We start from the raw sequence: 21,114 nt of genomic DNA on the forward strand, positions 1-21,114 counted from the left end.
AAGGGCTAACGGAGAGGGTTCTGTGGTTGTATATCCTTTATGTTTTTATTTTTAGAATTCAAAATTTATTTTATGACCTAAAACTCATATGGATAAAATGCATTATTATGTCATCTTCCTAATCTGGAGAAAATTAAGATTAATCTCCAGATTAAGAAGATGACATAATGAGATTCCTTTTCAAAATATTTATTTATAAAGGGGGAATTGGGAGTCGAGGCATAGATGAGGTAACTTTTTTAGCTGTGATGGTTCAAATTGGTTGGTTCCAGCGACTTTCTTGATTGTTCAAAAAAATAGAAATGGGCTGTGACTTTTCCTTTAAAAGTAAGGTTTCTTTAGTTCTTCAAAAATGTAATGAGAAAAGGCCTGCATTTTGTTTCTGATTGGTGGTGTGACTACCGAGATGAAAGATTCTTTGGGGGGCAGGAAACAGCATTGTCACTGAGATAAATGAAAGGCAGAACTTGTGGGAGAGAAGGCTACCCCTGGGGAACATCAAAACAAAGGGGACCGCACCTGGGGAAGGCCCGGGCAAGCTGGAACTGTCAGGGAGCTTGTCTGGCTAGTATACAGTGGGCCTGAGTGTGAGAGCCTAGGGGAAGAGTGTGGGAGTGTGGACTTAAGAGGAGATCAAACCAGCCCATCCTAAAGGAAATCAACCCTGAACACTCATTGGAAGGACTGATGCTGAAACAAGCTCCAATACTTTGGCCACCTAAGGCGAAGAGCTGACTCATTGAAAAAGACCCTGTTGCTGGGAAAGATTGAGGGCAGGAGGAGAAGGGGCGACCGAGGTTGAGATGTTTGGATGGCATCACCTACACAATGAGTTTCAGCAAACTCTGGGAGACAGTGAAGGACAGGGAAGCCTGGTATGTTGCAGCCATGGGGTCACAAAGAGTCAGAGATGACTGAGCAAGTGAAAAACAACAAGAAAAGGGAGCTTCCTGGCCAAGGGTTCAAAGCTGTCAAGACAGAGTTAAAACCACCACAACAAAGCCCCCTAAAACCCCACTGTTATAAGAGATGACAGACTTCACATAGTAAAATGGTTTAAATATTGGTATTAATTTAAAAAAAAAAAAGGTTCCATCCAATGTCTAGGTTCTGCCTACACATACACTGAACTCTTGCCAGCACCATATAAATGACCAAGTAAAAATGCCTGGGTGTGGGTGGCAAGAACAAAAAAGAATACCTCACTTTCACATTTTTGCTTCCTTCTGTCTTTGGATTTATTTTTATTTTAATTTCCCAATTTGGAAAGGAAGGGAAGGTGGAAGGCTATGTGTGTGGTAGGTAACTTTGAACTCATGGACTGCTATTGAGTTAGAGAGAGAGACTCTGTTCTCCTCCAGAACATCCTTTCTCTGATGTGGTTGTGGGGCTGAATTAGCCCTCTAGTTTAGGATGAGGGAGAAATCCCTGAAAACCTAAGAAGTGACCTGCAAGCAAATAGGCTGCCTATTTATCATCAGTTGAAAAAAAAAGGTTTTTCTCCTCTGTTTTGGGGGTCCTGCTTGGGGCTTTAGTTGAGTCTGTTCTTGGACATGTACACTGGCCCTGGGTGAGACTCAGAGGACCACTGAACCAGCAAAGGTTCAGCATGCTCAATCAGACCCAGGTACTGCATTGCAAATGCCCTGTTATTAATAAGAATGGAGAGCCCAGACAATTGCCTGGGCTTCAATTGCCTTCCAGTTGAAGGCAACCATATTTTCTTGGGCTGTCATAAAATGGAAAGCAATCTAATGGGGAAGCCTTGAACTAGTGTAGTCCTGACTGATCTTCACCAGCCCCTGTTAAATCTGATTCTGTAAAGAAAATATGTTCCTGTAAGGGTCCTACAGGGCCTTACGTCTTGAACTCAGGCTCAGACAAGCTGCCTTACCCTGAGGCAAATCTTTGCACTTCTTGGTTAAAGATTCCCCAGGGTCTGTATGAAAGCAGGGCTGATTGGACAACTCCAGGTTTGACTTCTTTCTACTTCTCCAAATGGATTCTCAATTTAGTTCAGGGACTAGATGGTTTTTACTCTGGTAGTGAGGTATTTGGTTGGACCTCAGTCATTGACTGAGTTATTGTAGGAAATGGCCTTGAGTAGAGCTTCATTCCAAGGGGTATACATAATTTTCAGTAATGACAATTACATTTGTATGTTCCATCCCTTTGAATCTTGAAATTGAAACCAATTTGTAAACAAATAGTAAAACAGCATGTTTGGCCTTTTCTCAAACTTACTTATGGGGCTTTATTGACTGCCTGAGAGTACATTCAGGATCTTTAAAAATTATTTGTCATTCATACAAATGGACTCTAATAAGCACAATTTATTGTCTAGAAACAGAAAACAGAAAAATTAGAACAAAATGATGCCCTCTGGAAATGTTTCACAGGCACCACTGAAATCTTTGCCAGAAATTCAGAGTGATGCTAATTGGCATACTTATCCATCTGTGATGTTGAAATAGCACTTCAGCATTGGAATTCCTGAGAAGTTATTGGAGGATTTTCCTGATTTAAACCTAGAGCAAGGGGAGAAGAATATAGAGAGCAGACATTTCATTGACAGGGAAGCTGGAAGTGTTCTGCCTTATGGGGATTCAGTGATAAACTGGGTCTGGGTGGAACGCAGGGCCTACAGGCGGTGTACCCAAGTGGTACCACACACCTCCTGTGCACAATTTTACATCCCCTAAGCCTCACCTCTAGTCAAGGCTATGGTTTTTCCAATGGTCATGTATGGATGTGAGAGTTGGACAGTGAAGAAAGCTGAGTGCCGAAGAATTGATGCTTTTGAACTGTGGTGTTGGAGAAGACTCTTGAGGGTCCCTTGGATTGCAAGGAGATCCAGCCAGTCCATCCTAAGGGAGATCAGTCCTGGGTGTTCATTGGAAGGACTGATGTTGAAGCTGAAACTCCAATCCTTTGGCCACCTCATGCGAAGAGTTGACTCATTGGAAAAGACTCTAATGCTGGGAAGGATTGAGGGCAGGAGGAGAAGGTGACGACAGAGGATGAGATGGTTGGATGGTATCACCGACTCGATGGACATGGGTTTGGGTAAACTCTGGGAGTTGGTGATGGACAGAGAGGCCTGGCATGCTGCGGTTCGTGGTGTCGCAAAGAGTTGGACACGACTGAGTGACTGAAGTGAACTGAACTGAAGCCTCACCTCACAGTCTAAACGTGACTGTGGTAACCAGTTCTGGATTGGTTTAAGCAAATCATGCAAATAGAACAGGAAACAGTGGAAACAGTGACAGATTTTATTTTCTTGGGTTCCAAAATCACTGTGGACGGTGACTGCAGCCATGAAATTAAAAGATGCTTACTCTGGAAGAAAAGCTATGACAAACCTAGATAGCGTATTAAAAATCAGAGACATCAGTTTGCCAACAAAGGTCCGTATAGTCAAACCTATCGTTTTTTTTCCGTAGTCATGTATAGATGTGAGAGTTGGACCATAAAGAAAGCTGAGCACCAGAGAATTGACACTTTTGAACTGCGGTGCTGAAGAGACTCTTGTGAGTCTCTTGGACTGGAAGGACATCAAACCAGCTATCAGGGAAGCCTGAATTTCTCTAGAGAGATGAAGAAACTTTCTTAGAGAGAAAGTTGCTTACCTTCTAGGGTTTTAAATCTCACTCTTTTCTTTGCTGAAGGGGGCAGCAACCAGATATAAGCTGTCTGTCTCCTAATTTCAAGGATCCTCTCCTACGGTGAAAAGCCTGCTGCTCGCATGGGTGACCGTCTGGGGCCCATCTTGTTGCTCTGTGGGCAGCAGAAGCAAGATGACACTCTGGCTGCTCTTCTTGCTGTGAGTGATAAATGGTCTGTTCTCTGACCCAGAGGTCTGACGTATCTGTTGTTACACACACCCACACTCACCCCCCGCCACACACACCACACACAGGTAACTATGGCAGGCTCACTTGTAAGCCTGTAAGTAGGCTAAAATCTCAGAACTTTTGCAGTTATGGACTCAACATATCTCTCAAAATGAAAGGTGAAATCTACTTTATACTAGGCCATAGGGGCACACATGTTGGATGCATGCCCAGCATCCATTCCTCCCCTTCACAACAGTATTTTCTTTTGGGGAACTACCCACCACTATTGTGTAGCAGCTACACAGTGGTTTTTGGTGTGTGTGTTTGGAAATTGACTCCACCTCAGGCCCCAGAGTGAATCCTCACAGACCTACGCAAATCTTTCTCATATGACACAGTTGCCATGATGATTGGCTCAGTAACCAGTCTATGACTTCAGTTCATGTTATTTACCTGAATACTGTTGTTGCTTAAGATTGACTGGGCTGAGCAGGGTGGAATAAGTGAGATAAAGGGCGTCTATTCTAAGGTAAGATGAAGAGAAAATCTCTTTCTCCCAATGGTGTGGGATACAGAAGCACAGCCTGGAGCTGCTGTAACCATTTGTAAACATGGAGAAGAAATAGGATAAACTGTTAATAGAAGACTGTGAAAGAAGTAGGAAAATTGGAGCCTGCACCCTAATTAAACCATGCTTGAATTCCCTTTCAGTTTTCAAGTTATGTAAGTATTAATACATAAAATCTTCTATTGTTTATATCAATTGGAACTGAATTTTCTAATATGTGTAATAAAAGCAAACCTCACTGTTAAAAGGGGTAAGAGAGGAAGGCCTATACTCAGTCCATCTCTCAATAGATGTATATAATCTACCTGTCTAAAATTCCTACTGTCAGAGATATTCCTTTGTGTTAAACTATTAATCTAGTCCAGTACCATATAATAAGACTTTCTGCCATGATAGAAATATTCTGTATTTGGGCTGACCAATATGGTAGACATTAGGGAAACATTGCTAGTGACATTGAGGAAATGAATCTTAAATTTCACTTAATTTCAGTTAATTCAAGTTTAAATTTAAAAAGCAGCATGCGGTTAGTAGCTATCACATTGATCAGGGAAAATATAGATTCCAATGTTAAAAGGCAAAGTACCTAGAAAAAGAATAAGTTGGCCTCATCATTTAAAATAATTTATTAAATAACTTATTTAAAAATAACATGTTAAATAACATTAAAAGCTTCTTCTTGGTTTGGTGTATTTGATAATCTGATTTGTATTTGTTTTGGAGTTGGATCATGTTGGAGAGGCCAAGAATAGGGAAACACTTTTACATTTCCTCCCAATCAGAAAACTCACCCTTCACGGATCCAGTATTCTATGAAGTTACTTTAAAAACAAAGAAATAGTTGCCAATTTTTCCTGATATGGGCAGTGTATTTTCTTAGAGTTTAGTTTCACACCGATGGGAATATAAACAAGAGTGGTATAAATAAATATGTCAGGAATTCCTCACAAACGAGGTAAATGATGTGTTCCAGATGTGTGGATTTTGAAAACAGAGTATACTGAATCCGTGAATCTAATCAAGAAATAAAAGGAGAGTCCTATCAATTTCTTTCCCTCTTTCTTGCTTCCTTTCCTTTACCCCCTTCTTTTCCTTCCCTATCTGTTTTAGTCTGCTAGGGCTGCCATTAAAAATACCACAGATGGGAGGAGCTGTCCAAGATTCAAGTGTTCTCTGGCTTGGCTTCTCCTGCGGTGGCTCTCCTTACCTTGCAGGGCGCCATCATCTTGCTGTGTCCTCACACGGCCTTTTCTAACAGTGGTGAGCACATCTCTGGTGTCTCTTCCTCTTCTTATAAAGACACCATTTCCACTGGATTAGGGTCCCCTCCATTTAACACTTTTAACTTTAATTTCCTCTGTAAAGGCTCAACCTCTAAATATTAGGGGTTAGTGTTCCAGCATATGAATTTGTGTTAAACAAAATTCAGTACATAAGCCTATCTTCCTTTCTTCCATAGATGTTTGTTAAGGACCTACATTATGAAGGGCACTGAGGTCACAATAAGAACAAGGAAGCTATAGTCTTTGTCCTAACAAAACCCTAGTTTCTCTGTGTGGAAGAGAGATACAATCTAACAAGCAACCTAGCTAAAAATGTCCTATAAGTTCTCAAGAGAGAAATATGATGAAAGCACACGACAGGGACATCTAAACCTGTCAGGTGGGTATGAGGGGAGGCTTTTGGGAGTAAGTGACACTAAGATGGTATCTGAAGAAAGAGTGGGAATAAGCCCGAGAGCATTGGATGAGGAAGCCAGAGGGAACAGAAGGGTGAAGGCAGGGAGATGGGGTACCACTCATAGAATGGGTAGAATTTATTGGTTGCTTAGATGGTTTAGGGAAGTATAAGTGGATGGGTGATAGCCAGGCCAGCCTTTACTCCCAGTAATTCCAGGGAAGGGAGGGAGGGAGGCAGAGAGAGTCCATGCCAGGCACATCATGTCATTTGAAGGATGCTTTGTTAGTAATTTGGTGCTGTTTCCCCTTCATGCCTCTCTTCTATATTCAGGGACTGGAATTTTGGAAACTACATTTTTCACATTTCCTGTCAGCAAGGTTCCTGTTTAAACTGTGTTGATGAGAAACATGCATATTAGACTTGGGAGTTAGGGAGAAGCCAACGCAGCATTGCAAGGCAAAGTTTCATGTCCTGGGAGTGACCTGCTTCTTTGCTGCAGACAGCTGAGATCATCAGTGCTGTCTCTCTGCAACTCTTACACTGCCTGTGATTCCCAACGGTTCTTGATGTCTTTAATTCCCAGAATTAAATCCCTTCCTGCTCAAAATACCTATAATAATTCTTGTCTTCTTCATCATACTCTTGACTTATGATGTAGCCATTGGGCTGAGCACTGCATATCAGATGCTAGAACTTAGTTCTAACAGTACTCTGAGATATATTCAGAACCAGCTCCATTATTTCTCATGCACAAATTTGGCTCAGTTAAACCCAAAGATTCAAACATCCTTGTCAAACATTATCACACAGACTTTCCTTTCCACCTACTCTAGCCATCATCAGATTGAATCCAATTTCCCTTCTCTTAAACATGTGTGTGTATCTTCTGGAACGCTCCATCTCTGTTTATCAGTCTTACTGCATCTTCAACGTCTCTGAATGCTCTTTCTATCTCCTCACTAAATTAACGATCTGGCTGTCCTTGAGGACACCGATTTCCCTGGAGTGCTGAATCTCAGGGCCAGGAAGTGGGGCAATGTTTTCCAATGACCCAAGGCTGCTTCCAGATAATTTCCCCTAGTTCATTTGGAGTAATTACAACTGTTGATACCAGGCCCCATCTTCTTACTGCTGCTGATGCTGCTAAGTCGCTTCAGTCGTGTCCGACTCTGTGCTACCCCATAGACGGCAGCCCACCAGGGTCTGCCGTCCCTGGGATTCTCCAGGCAAGAATACTGGAGTGGGTTGCCAGTTCCTTCTTCAGTGCATGAAAGGGAAAAGTGAAAGTGAAGTCGCTCAGTTGTGTCCAACTGTTAGTGACCCCATAGACTGTAGCCTACCAGGCTCCTGGGATTTTCCAGGCAAGAGTACTGGAGTGGGGTGCCATTGCTTTCTCTGCTTCTTACTGCAGGTCTACAATTATAGTCACTTGGCTGCATGAACTGTTCAACTCTTTCCTTTCTTTAATATTTTGCTTGTGATGTTTCTACCCAGGGTTGTTTGAAATTCATCACATACAAAACATTTAGAAAAATGGCACAAAGTAAGTTCTCAATGAATATTATCATGTTCATCATCCTCTTGTTTCCCTGCTTGCACCAGAACAAGTAAATACTGCTGGAAAAAATCACACAGGTGGGTTTATTGGTTTCTCTTTGAATTCATGATTTCATCCCTGAAGTTGGCCCTCAACCTTGTCCAGTCATCAGTATTGTTCTTTATTAAGCTTACTTTCCCATTCAAGGAGATGACATGAACATTTTCTTCTTTTTTTCCTATCCCACACCCCTTCACTCTAATTCTCAGTTGATGATCTCAGTTCACACTTAATTATAATACAGACCATTAAAGACAATACAGATGAATTTGGAAACTGTCTCATCTTCCTTCCACCACATCATTTTTCTTTAATGCTTCTGCCCCACCCTCCTTTTTCTCCCTCCCTATTTTCATTGGGGAAGTGGCCCTTCTTTAATCATAGCCAGTCCTTCTACATGTTCTTTGCATCCTTTCCCCACCCTCTTTTATGATCCTGCTTCTCCTGTTATCTGCTCTCCTACTGCCACCAACTGAAAAAAAATGATTAACAAACAACTCCTTATGCATATCCTCTTTCTGTTCCTGTTAGTGGTAAGACTTCTAAAGTAATGTTCTGCAGGCTCTGTCTCTGGTTCCTGATCTCCTAATCGTGCTTAGTCCTTTGCAGTCTGTGCTTGATCCCATACCTCTGCAGAGACCTAGAGTGCTTCTGAAGGTCATTATCTCCATGCAGCCCAATTCAAGTGGCCCTGCTTGGTCCTCATGTTTATCAGCCTCACAATAGCATTCAGGCCAGGTGAATTGTTCAAGTATTCCCTTCTTGAAGAATTTCTCTATTTTGCCTTAAGTGACTCCATAGCTCCTTGGTTTCATTCAAAGTTCTACTCTTTTCCATCCAACCTGGGGCATATTTCTGAACTATTCTTTCAGGCCTTATTCTTACATTATCTCTTAAGTTTGAGAACACCAGTGTAAAGTGGAGAATAAGAGTGTGACTGAGGAGCCATATATCTGCATACACATCCTGGCTCTATCATTACTTAGCGTGTGACCTTGGGCAGGTTAACTTTTCTGCATCTCAGCTTCTTCTTTCATATCACTAAGATGAAAGTGTTTTAGTTATGTGATTATTGTGAGGGTTATATTAACAGTGCAACTTGTACTAAATACTCAGTAAATGTTAGTTGTTGTTACTATATGCTGAAAACTCTCAGATTTGTATCTCTAATTGAGACCTTTCACCTAAAGCTTAGATTCATATTCAGCTGCCTATTTAAGAACTCCACATGGACAACTAGTAGGATCTCCAGATTAACATGTTAGAAAGAGAATGCAAGGCTAGTTGGATCCCCAAATTAACAATTAATTGTCCCAAACAGACTTTAGAATTCCTGATTAACCACCAAATTAACTCTCCTACTCAATGGCATTATATTTATTTATTCAGTAAAAATTATTTTTGAATAATTAACATCTGAAATTAAGAAATTGAGCTATAGGTAGAAAAAATTAAAACCATTGTTGTGTTTCTTGGATTAGATAAAGATAACCATCAACTAAAAACACCTTGTTGAACTTTCATGATACAAAAATCCACTCTGTGTGTGTGTATGTGCGTGTTGTCATTGTGTGTGTGTGTGTGTCTGTGTGGTGTGTTTGCCAGTTTAAAGTTAGGAGGAAAGTAACATGTATCCTAGAAATAGAAATCTGTTCCCATGACTTATATTCTACAGGAATATTTTTACTTAACCTGGGCAGTTAAAACACAGTACACATGGAATCATACATATCTTTTAAACACGTAAGAAACAGCCATATGCTATCAAAGTAATCTATGAGTATCTGTCATATCTTCATGATTACATTTGACACTTGTTCCATTTCTAGTATTTTTTTCAGGAATTTTATAACATTTTCTCTTAAGTGGTGATTGATTTTCTGCAGTATTCAGTTTTTCCAGTTCATGCTTTTTTTTATTATATGGACTTTAAAAAATTAAATTAATTTATTTATTTTAATCAAAGAACAATCACTTCATAACTCAGTGGTGGCCCCTGCCACACGTCAACATGAATTAGCCACAGGCACACATGCGTCCCCCCTATCCTGAATCCCCCTCCCACCTCTCTCCTCACCCCATCCCTCTGGGTTGTCCCAGAGCACCAGCTTTGAGTGCCCTGCTTCATGCATCGAACTTGCACTGGTCATCTATTTTACATATAGTAATATACATGTTTCAATGCTATTCTCTCATATCATCCCATCCTCACCTTCTCTCACATAGTCCAATAGTCTGTTCTTTACATCTATGTCTCTTTTGCTGCCTTGTCTATAGGATCATCTTTACCATCTTTCTAAATTCCACATATATGTCTTAATATACTGTATTGGTGTTTCTCTTTCTGACTTACTTCACTCTTTATAATAGGCTCCAGTTTCATCCACCTCATTTGAACTGACTCAAATACATCTTTTTTATAGTTGAGCAATATTCCACTGTGTATAGATACCACAACTTCCTTATTCATCCATCTGCCAAAGGACATTTAGGTTGCTTCCATGTCCTAGCTATTGTAAACAGTGCTGCAATGAACATTGGGGTACTTGTGTCTCTTTCAATTCTGGTTTCTTCAGAGTGTATGCCCAGCAGTGGGATTTTACAGCTCTTCTTCATTGCTTTCATAATGCCTACAGATACAGATACAAAATTCTTTATAGCATATTATCAAAGGAAAGAAGTTTTGGGTTCACAAAGAAAATAAATACCTTGGATGTTCGTGGTCTTATAGAGTCTATGATCTTTTAGTGGTCACTGCAGACAGCATACAATATTATTTGCTAATCACATAGCAATCTGGAGTAATCATATTCCAGATATTGAACTAAATGATTTTTATGCATTTTGTCATTGAAGCATCATAATAATTCTACCAATTAGGAGTATTATTAACTACAATGCCAAATGCAGAAAATGGGCTAAAAGATGCTAATTGATTTGCTTTCACTAAGGTCATAGAGGTAGTAAAGTACACAGCCAGCATCCAAGCCCATATCCTCCTACCTCCAAACCAGTGCTCTTTACCATTAACTTATTTAAACCTTTACATAATGGTGACAAAGAAATAGTTTATTCAGTAGTGTGCCCTATTTATATATTGCTTTTCTTTATATTTATATATTGCCTTTTTTTCCAACTGATGAGTTCTTAATTTTTTTGAGATTTTCACTTGAGCAACTTTATTAATTTTTTTTTTTACATGTTGGACAGAAAACATCATTACCTCATTCTCCATTATTTACCCAACTGTAAGATTCAACTTCCAAGTTCCAGCTAAGGGTTTATAAATCAGTTTTTGTTGTATTCACCATCTCTCTTAGTACTATGGTTTCATTGTACGATGATCATTTTGAAGTCTGCATTTATTGCAAAGGTAAGACTTTCCACATATTAGTTCCTTTAAAAATTTAGCTCAATTCCCAGATCATGTCCTTAGGCTGCCAGAATGGCTCTGTGGCAACACTGAAAACTGATGATAAATAGGGAATGTTTAGATTGAGACTTGTGAAACTGGAATGAAGCACTTATCTTTAGATCCAATTTTTGGTGATGTATGTATTATGATTCCTGGCAAGGGAAAAGCAGTTTCTAGTGGATGGAAACCTTTCTCTGAAGTAGACTCTCACAGAAACTCCCTAGGGAGCAATGAAAAGAAAATGTTGAGTTCTCTGACTTTGTTATTGAAGAATATAATAAGCAGTGTCTTCCATAGCAGCTTCACCAGTCATGCAGAAAATGTCTTCATAGGGCTGTTTCCACAATGTTGGCTTTCAATGGATGGTTAGGGAATCACTTTTACATTGTAGTGTGGAGGATATTCCCATAGGGAGCTGACATGATGAAGGCCAGTAAAGTAACTTTCTTATGACTAGACTGAGTCAGAAATAGGACTGAGGTTATCGAGCCAGGGTGATTTGCTGATATACATAGATTTTTTTTTTTCCCTGTCAGTCTTAATTAGCTAATCAACATCCCATATCATTCTGTAGAAACTCTTAACCAAATTAACATATGCAGTTAAAAAATCAAACAATTGATGAAATCCAGGAAAGGAAAAAAACTGGATAAGGAATTAATAAAGACAGCAGGAAAACTGATGCCCATAACACATCATCCTGAAGAGTGGGTGGAGGATAACTAAGAATTGGGCTCTAAGTTTCCTAGAAAGCATAGAAAAAGTGAAAGGTAATTAGAAGTGTCAGTGTCCCTAATGAAGAAACCAGCTTATGGGTAACATTGATATCTATGAGAAATATTGATATTTGTGATACTGAGACTTGAGAGAGTGTTCCCCCAGAAGTATTCATAAACAGCCTAAAATTCCTCATGACATCATGTTGAGGCAATTACATATTGTAGTGTTTGAATATACCCTTTAGAGTAAAGCGAATACATAATTCAGTCTCATTTTTCAGTGAAAGCATTTCTGTTGCCAGAGTTGGGAATGGGCACAAATAATTTGGCCCAGATATTTAGCTCTGAAATGATATGGTGTGTTTCAAGGGAAAAGTTAGACCAACTAGTTACAACATATGTGAATGGACTATATATTCTTAAGATCATAAGTATTCGCTAACTAAAAATGATCTTTTGTTATTACAAAAGTAGTATATGGATATTGTAGAAATCAAATACAGATAAATAAGGGTAAGAAAAATAAGAGGCCTTTTTATCCCTCCCTAGAAAAGATACTCAGTGTTTTGCAAGAAAGCCATATTATGCATAATATTTTGTAAATTGCCTTTTCCAGATAAGTTTTTAGTTAAGATATTGACTTTTTCAAGTCAAAAAGTTTTATGTCTTTTAAAAACTAGTCCATATTCCATATTTCATTCCCCAACATTCCCCCAAATATCCTTTATATAACTGATTTGTTGAAACAAGAATTCAATTCAGATTCATACATCGACTTTTTTTATGTTATTTAAAGTTTGTTAATCTAGACCCGTGCTTTTTATCATGACACTGACTTGCTGAGGAGACTGTGCTAGTTCTCCTACATAATATTTTATCTTCCAGGTTTATCTGGCTGCTGTTCTCTTATAGAAAGCTTCCTATATATCCTAATGAATTGAAATGAATTCCAATTAAACAGTTTTGGCTGGACTACACCATGAGCAGCATTATTTCTTGTTGTTGTTCTGCCTGGATAGAACACGTCCTTCTTGGTTTTGCTCTACCTGGGTGGCTCAGTGGTAAAGAATCTGCCCGCCAATGCAGGAGATGTGGATTGGATCCCTCGGTAGGGAAGATTCCCCTGCAGAAGAAAATGGCAAGCCATTCCAGTATTCTTGCTTGGGAAAGCCCATGGACAGCGGGAGCCTGGAGGGCTACAGTCCATGGGGTTGCACAGTGAGTCATGACTTAAAGACCAGAACAACAACAATCTTGTGTCCTTCATGGTGCATCAAATCAGGAAACAAGTTTTATATGGTTGCCCTACTCTTAGCAGTGCTCAGACCTGTGGGTTAGGGGGATGAAAGCCTGATTCCTTCTTTGCACAGATGTGTTTTCTCACTCAATTGTGCAAATAATCAGTAGGGTGTTACTTTATCACTATATAAAATACAGTTCTCCATCAACCATTTATCTAATGGTTTTAATGAAAATTGTAATTCTTAAATGAATTAGTATTTTTTTTATCCTTTGTTCCTTATTTACTGATATTCCTCCAGACCATAGAAGAATGGGCCCAGTTGGTCTGCTTAGATGCCTTGAAGCACAGTTTCTATAGGAAATTCAGGATACCAACTTAACTCTTCCATTTTATTTTTTTTGAAAGGCAATTTTATTTATTTTTTAGAAATGAAACAAAGATGGATATTTTTAATGATAAAAGGTACAATTCACAAAGAATATAGGCATCATAAACCATTAGACACCTAACAACAAAGGTACACAAACAAAAATCAGAAGAAATATAAGAGAAAGAAAAACATATATAATCATAGTGAGACATATTAACATTTCTCTGAGAATATTTTATCAAGTGCAGAAAAATAATAGTAGGAGCATCTTGAATGGTGTCATTAATAATTTATATATAGTACATTAATATTTATATCAATTTATACTAATCTTATATCTTACACAGATATATTCAAAATTTTGTATCTCATCCGTTGTTATTAGATGGTGGAGTGTTCTGACAAAATGTGGTCCATTGGAGAAGGGAATGGCAAACCATTTCAGTATTCTTGCCTTGAGAACCCCATGAACAGTATGAAAAAGCAAAAAGATAGGACACTGAAAGATGAACTCTCCAGGTCTGTAGATACCCAATACGCTACTAGAGATCAGTGGAAAAGTAACTCCAGAAAGAATGAAGAGACAGAGCCAAAGGAAAAGCAATGCCCAGTTGTGGATGTGATGGGTGATGGAAGTAAAGTCTGATGCTGTAAAGAACAATACTGCATAGGAACCTGGAATAATTAGGTCCATAAATCAAGGCAAAATAGAAGTGGTCAAATAGGAGATGGCAAGAGCAAACATTGACATTTTAGAATCAGTGAACAAAAGTGGACTGGAATGGATGAATTTAACTCAGATGACCATTATATCTACTACTGTGGGCAAGAATCCCTTAGAAGAAATCGAGTGCCTCTCATAGTCAAAAAAAGAGTCTGAAATGCAGTACTTGGGGGCAATCTCAAAAATGACAGAATGATCTCTATTCATTTTCAAGGCAAACCATTCAATGTCACAGTAATCCAAGTCTATGCTACAAACAGTAATGCTGAAGAAGCTGAAATTGAACGGTTCTATGAAGACCTATAATATCTTCTAGATCTAACACTGAAAAAAGATGTCTTTTTCATTATAAGGGACTGGGATGCAAAAGTAGGAAGTCAAGAGATACCTGGAGTAACAGGCAAACAGGAATACAAAATGAGGCAGGTCAAAGGCTAACAGAGTTTTTCCAAGAGAACACATCGGTCACAGCAAACACCCTCTTCCAACAACACAGGAGAAGATTCTACATATGGACATCACCAGCTCGTCAATACAGAAATCAGATTGATTATATTTTTTGCAGCCAAAGATGGAGAAGCTCTATACAGTCAGCAAAAACAAGAGTGGCAGCTGACTGTGGCTCAGATCATGAACTCCTTATTGCCAAATTCAGATTTAAATTGAAGAAAGTAGGGAAAATCACTAGACCATTCAGGTATGAGTTAAATCAGATCCCTTATGATTATATAGTGGAAGTGAAAATAGATTCAAGGGATTATATCTGATAGACAGAGTGCCTGAAGAACTATGGATGGAGGCAGTGATCAAGACCATCCCCAAGAAAAAGAAATGCAAAAACCAAAACGGTTGTCTGGGGAGGCCTTACAAATAGATGAGAAAAGAAGAGAAGCTAAAGGCAAAGGAGAAAAGGAAAGATATTACCATTTGAATGCAGAGCTCCAAAGAATAGCTCCAATAACATAGCCTTCCTCAGTGATCAATACAAAGAAATAGAGGAAAACAATGGAATGGGAAAGACTAGAGATCTCTTCAAGAAGATTAGATATATCAAGGGAAAATTTCATGCAAAGATGGGCACAATAAAGAACACAAATGATATGGACCTAACAGAAGCAGAAGATATTAAGAAGAGGTGGCAAGAATACACAGAAGAACTATACAAAAAAGATCTTCATGACCCAGATAACCATTGTCGTGTGATCACTCACCTAGAGCCAGACATCCCAGTATACGAAATCAAGTGGGACTTAGGAAGCATCACTATGAGCAAAACTAGTGTAGGTGATGGAATTCCAGTTGAGCTATTTCAAATCCTAAAAGATGATACTGTGAAACTGCTGCACTCAATATGCAAGCAAATTCAGAAAACTCAGCAGTGGCCATAGGACTGCAAAAGGTCAGTTTTCATTCCAATCCCAAAGAAGAGCAATGCCAAAGAATGTTCAAACTACTGCACAATTGCATTCATCGTACACACTAGCAAAGTAATGCTCAAAGTCCTCCAATGAGGCTTCAACAGTACGTGAACCATGAACTTCCAGATGTTCAAGCTGGTTTTAGAAAAGGCAGACGAACCAGAGATCAAATTGCCAACCAGAGATCAAATTGCCAAGCAAGAGAATTCCAGAAAAACATCTACTTCTGCTTTATTGACTATGCCAAAGCCTTTGACAGTATATATTGCAACAAACTGTGGAAAATTCTGAAAGAGATGGGAATACCAGACCACCTGACCTACCTCCTGAGAAAGCTGTATGCAGGTCAAGAAGCAATAATTAGAACTGGATATGGAACAGCAGACTGGTTCCAAATAGGAAAAGGAGTACATCAAGGCTGTATATTTTCAACCTGCTTATTTAACTTATATAAGGAGTGTATCATGTGAAATGCCAGGCTGGATGAACAAGCTGTAATCAAGATTGGCAGGAGAAATATCAATAACCTCGGATAGGCAGATGACACCACCTTTAGGGCAGAAAGCAAAGAAGAATTAAAGAGCTTCTTGACAAAAGTGAAAGAGGAGAGTGAAAAACTTGGCTTAAAGCTCAACATTCAGAAAACAAGATCTAGATCATGGCATCTGATCCCACCACTTCATGGCAAATAGATGGTGAAGCAATGGAAACAGTGACAAACTTTATTTTTCTGGACTCCAAAATCACTTGAGATGGTGACTGCAGCCACGAAATTAAAAGAAGCTTGCTCCTTGGAAGAAAAGCTATGACCAACCTAGACAGCTTATTAAAAAGCAGAAACATTACTTTGCCAGCAAAAGTCCTTCTAGGGGACTTTTGGTATAACACAACGCTTTTGTTATAACACAACACAACTATAGCATTGCTATAACACAACGCTATAGTGTTTCCAGTAGTCATATATGGATGTGAGAGTTGGACTATAAAGAAAGCTGAGAGTTGAAGAATTGATGCTTTTGAATTGTGGTGTTGAAGAAGACTCTTGAGAGTCCCTTGGACTGCAAGGAGATCCAACCTGTCAATCCTAAAGGAAATCAGTCCTGAATATTCATTGGAAAGACTGGTGTCGAAGCTGAAACTCCAATACTTTGGCCACCTGATGCAAAGAACTGACTCACTGGAAAAAACCCTGATGCTGGGAAAGATTGAAGGTGGGAGGAGAAGGGGACGACATAGAATGAGATGGTTGGATGGCATCACAGACTTGATGCACATGAGTTGAGTAAGCTTCAGGAGTTGGTGATGGACAGGGAAGCCTGGCGTGCTGCAGTCCATGGGGGTCACAAAGAGTAAGACACATCTAAGTGACTGAACTGAATGACGACATTTAGAAAACTGGCAAAAAGATAAACATTACTAAATTTCAAAAAGTAGAATTCTTTTTGTGATTCAGTTATACATACACACATATATTAATTTTGAAATTATTTTCCATTATAAGTTATTACAAAATATTGACTAAAGTTCCTTGTGCTATACAGCAAACCTTTGTTGCTTGCTGCAAATCTATTTTTTAAAATTAGAAATATAGCATTCTATTCATACTAAGTCAAACAAGTGGCATGAAAATGTCATAAATTTTTTAGTTAGGTAAAAATTTGAAAGTTTTCTAAAATATACTTGTTATGCATATTATTTATATACATGTATACAAAGCTTGTCTACTATGCTTGATAAAGGCTTGAGACAGAACATTAAAAAAAAGAGATGGAAAAATTGGAAAATTAAACTAAATGAAATAGGAGCACTGAATATGAACTAGAAAATGTGAAATAAACTAGATAAAAGTAAAAGATCTTCCTGTAGTCCAGTTGTCTTTAAATATGTCTGCTCATTAGTAATGTATCTGGAGTTTTGATTAAAAAAAAAATGGAATACCTGGTCATTTGTATTTTTCAAAAAATTCCAAGATAATTCTGCTATGCAGGTGAAATTTAAAAAGTGATTACAGGTTTTTCTATTAAATGGTAATTCTGGTGATATGGGAATTCTATTATTTTTCTGTTGTCCTATCATGATACAATGGTATTGAGTGAGCAATAATAATAATAGTGATAGATGCTTATCAGCTTTCACAATCAATAACCAGACAAAAAACAAAAGTTAATTACAATTGCAAATCATAGTGGGAACATGATTAACCTAACAATATAAAATAATTGCATATAATTTGGGGGGAGTCAAGCAGAATAATATGGTAAGTAGAAGTGCATTCATGCACATGTTTTCATCTGCTCAGTCAGTATATATCTGTTTTTTGGTGCATTTAATCCATTTACTTTTAAGGTAATTATCAATTTGTATGGTCTACCACTATTTTCTTTGTTGTTTTGGGTTTATTTTCTGTAGGTAGATCTTTTCCTTCTCTTGTCGCCTGCCTACAGAAGTTCCTTTAGCATTTGTTGTAAAGCTGGTTTGGTGGGGCTGAATGCTCTTAACTTCTGCTTGCCTGGAAATCTGTTGATTTCTCCATCAAATCTGAAGGACAGTCTTCCTGGGTAGAGTGTTCTTGGTTGTAGTTTCTACCCTTGCATCACTTTAAATATATCATACCATTTCCTTCTGGCTTGTAGAGTTTCTGTTGAGAAATCAGCTGATAGCCTTGTATGTTATTTATCATTCTAAAGACTAAAAATATTTTTCTCAAATGGTTTTTAATAAGCAATGGCAGCTGAAATTTCAAAGATGTGCTCACTGGATATACTCTGGTATAGTTAGAATGCTTATTAAGGACAAATGTTTATAACAACCAGCCCAAAAGTAGAATAAAGTCCTCTTATGAAAAGTAAGAATTTTTTTTTTTTTTGCCATTGTTATAATGAAGTCTTCTAAGTGACTCTTTACTTTCGAAAAAGTTCACTATTGAGATTTAGTGATTTCCAAATCTATGAAGAGATTGAAATACTGGCAGAATGTAAAAGGCATAAGTAAATAAAATGAGAAGGCTATAAATTCTTATAAGGCACAATTAAATCAGTATTCTTTAAAGAGAGTGTCACTATATATTGGCAACATATTTCTTAAGATACAGCTTGATTTGGTAGTGAATATTTCAAATAAGTTTGCATCTGTATTTCTTGTGACTTTGTAATGGAAACACTAAACTAAAAGGGACCTTAAGACTTCCAAGAAATTCCAGATTTTTAAAGGTAGACATATTTTGAACAAATCTGACTGAATCTAATTTTTAAAAGACAAGTGGATTCAGCAATGAGTTTCTCTATTCACATGACCCCTGGTCTGGAAAAATAGCTGTAAGGACAAAGTCAACTTAAAAAATCCTAAGATTTGTCTGAGAATCGATATTTAAGACATATATACATGAAAGAAAACAAGCTGGAAATTTGTTTATGAGCATAAAGGAACAGAAGAGAGTAAGATATCACTTTGAGGTTATTAAACAATTACTGAATGGTTAGGGCACTAAGGTATAATTTTGAAGTTCTTTACTTTCTATGTTCTAGTTTCAGTTAAACATTTTTTCTCAATTCTTTAATTTTTATGAACATAGTTATCAAATTCTCAATTCACTTAACCTTTCAAGTCTTCAGGATAAGAATCCCATGGAACAGTTCCACAGGGAGCCAGACACATTTGCCCCGTCTTCTTGCCACGACCTCCCCAGCGTGTCTGCCTCTGCCACCCCTGGTGGGAAACTCACCTGCTCATCCTTCAGGTCCAAGTGGATTCATGACTCAGATTCTCCCACCAGGGATCCTCATGATACTAAGGCTTGGAAGCTGTTCCTCTTAACTCTCTCTGCCTCTGAACGACTGTCACTCAGACTGATCTGTGACTCAGAGCCCTTCCAGGATTTTGGGTCACCAGCTGTGAACAGGGTTGAAGAGAGAGAATCAAGAGGAGCTGTCCTTATGCAGTTCTCCACATGGGGTCCTGTCTTGGGGGTGCCGGGCCCAAGGAGGAGAAACTACACTCCACTCAAGATGGAGGGGAGGCAAGGCTGCTGTGGCTCCAGGGTCACCAGCTTGTTCCATGAACAGATTACAAGCAACATGCTTACTTATGCGCTTACTCATCAAGCTGCTGCCTGGCACTGAGCAGATGAGCAAACATCACACATCATCCAAAAGGACAGTGGAGGCCATGCTTTCTGATTCATCTTTACCCCATAAACTGTCTAAATCAAAAATGCTTATTTATTATTCTGCCAAATACATTGGATTTTTATCTATAATTATTTTTTTAAAAATAAGAAACAGTGAGTCAACTGAAGAAAGAACTATGACCTTGAGCTAGGGAACTGTGGCATTGAACCGAGAAAAGGGGCCTGTGGGGATAAGCCTGGGCCTCACAAGACTGGAACCGGTCAGTGAACCTTCTCTAGAAAGGCTCTACAGCACCGCACACTTTGCTCACAGATGGTCTCAAAGTCAGAGTTGTTGCCCTAATAGTGATTTTCAATAATGAGTTGTTTCTGTGGATCATAGCTCCCAAATAGTTCAATTTTTGCTTTGTAGTTTTTAACTTGATAATTTTTTCTATTCAAATCTCTCCAATTGATTTCATCCATATGTGGTATACAGCCAAAAGTGGCAGTCTTTTTAGGTAATATGCTGGGCAATATAACTCATGGGCCTATCGTGCTTTTTCATATAAGCCTGTCCCCTGATAATCAGGAGGGTTTCCTAGTTCACACGTGGTTGTCAATGTATGGCCTATCCTCCAACTATCTGAAATGGTTTGATCAGCTACAGGTTTCCTAAAAACTGCTTCTGCAATGGGTGATAGACCGATGTTACCCAGACACACAAAGAGCATCAATTTGATCATCTGCTAGGACATCTTCCCTCACTCCAAGAAGTAATAATTAAGACTGATGCCTGAATGAATGACATTCTTGCCTTTGCATTAAAGTGAAATTAAAGGCAGAAAGTCTTCAGTTCCCAGCCAATTTAGTTATTACATTTATCAGAGTTTAACAAAGTCTAAGAATAAGAGAATTGTGCCTAAGTTAAGTTTTCTTTTCTTATGTGGTATTTTTGTTAGGATACAGTTTTGAAGTTTGTGAAAAATCTTATAATTTGAGGGCCTTAGTTATCAAATGGCCAAATCTATAAGTTTGGCCAACAGATAGAAAATGCAACTGTTTGAATTCAGAAATTTCAACCACAATCATCATTGAATAATGTCTCCAGAACTTTTTACTTATCTTTGTATAAAGAAGCAGAATATAAAAATGTTTACATTTAGTGAATGCTTTTTTTGGATTCTCTTTGAGATGGATCCTTTTCACTTTGCTAGAGCTTTAAATTTCTTAGACTTAAAGTGTATAGCTATTTTCTAGTCCTCTATTGTCAGGGTAGATTTTATATCATCTTTTTTGTTTCTTTTTTCTTTTGTGCTTTTGCATTTGTTTTGTGGCTTGTGATTGATGGGTAAATATTTCTTAGAAATTTGGGGAATATAATGATGTAAATTATTTGGAATAGATATTAATTATTGCTCAAAGAAACCCACACTCTA

General features: G+C 38.3%; 1 long non-coding RNA gene and 1 pseudogene across 1 annotated transcript; both read right to left on the bottom strand.

Annotated features, from left to right (window-relative positions):
• Window positions 1-417: 417 nt before the first annotated feature.
• Window positions 418-5,821, bottom strand: LOC145521813 (uncharacterized). Its single transcript, XR_014065713.1, has 3 exons — window positions 5,612-5,821; window positions 3,630-3,777; window positions 418-2,528 (listed from the first exon to the last, which is right to left on the bottom strand). It is a non-coding gene; the product is annotated as an uncharacterized LOC145521813 (long non-coding RNA).
• Window positions 5,822-19,957: 14,136 nt separating this feature from the next.
• On the bottom strand, window positions 19,958-20,433 carry LOC145520217 (low molecular weight phosphotyrosine protein phosphatase pseudogene; annotated as a pseudogene).
• Between the last annotated feature and the right edge of the window lie 681 nt (window positions 20,434-21,114).

This window comes from Giraffa tippelskirchi, chromosome 9 (genome assembly GCF_054371585.1).
Source record: "Giraffa tippelskirchi isolate mGirTip1 chromosome 9, T2T-mGirTip1v1.2.pri, whole genome shotgun sequence".
Taxonomy (NCBI): domain Eukaryota; kingdom Metazoa; phylum Chordata; class Mammalia; order Artiodactyla; family Giraffidae; genus Giraffa; species Giraffa tippelskirchi.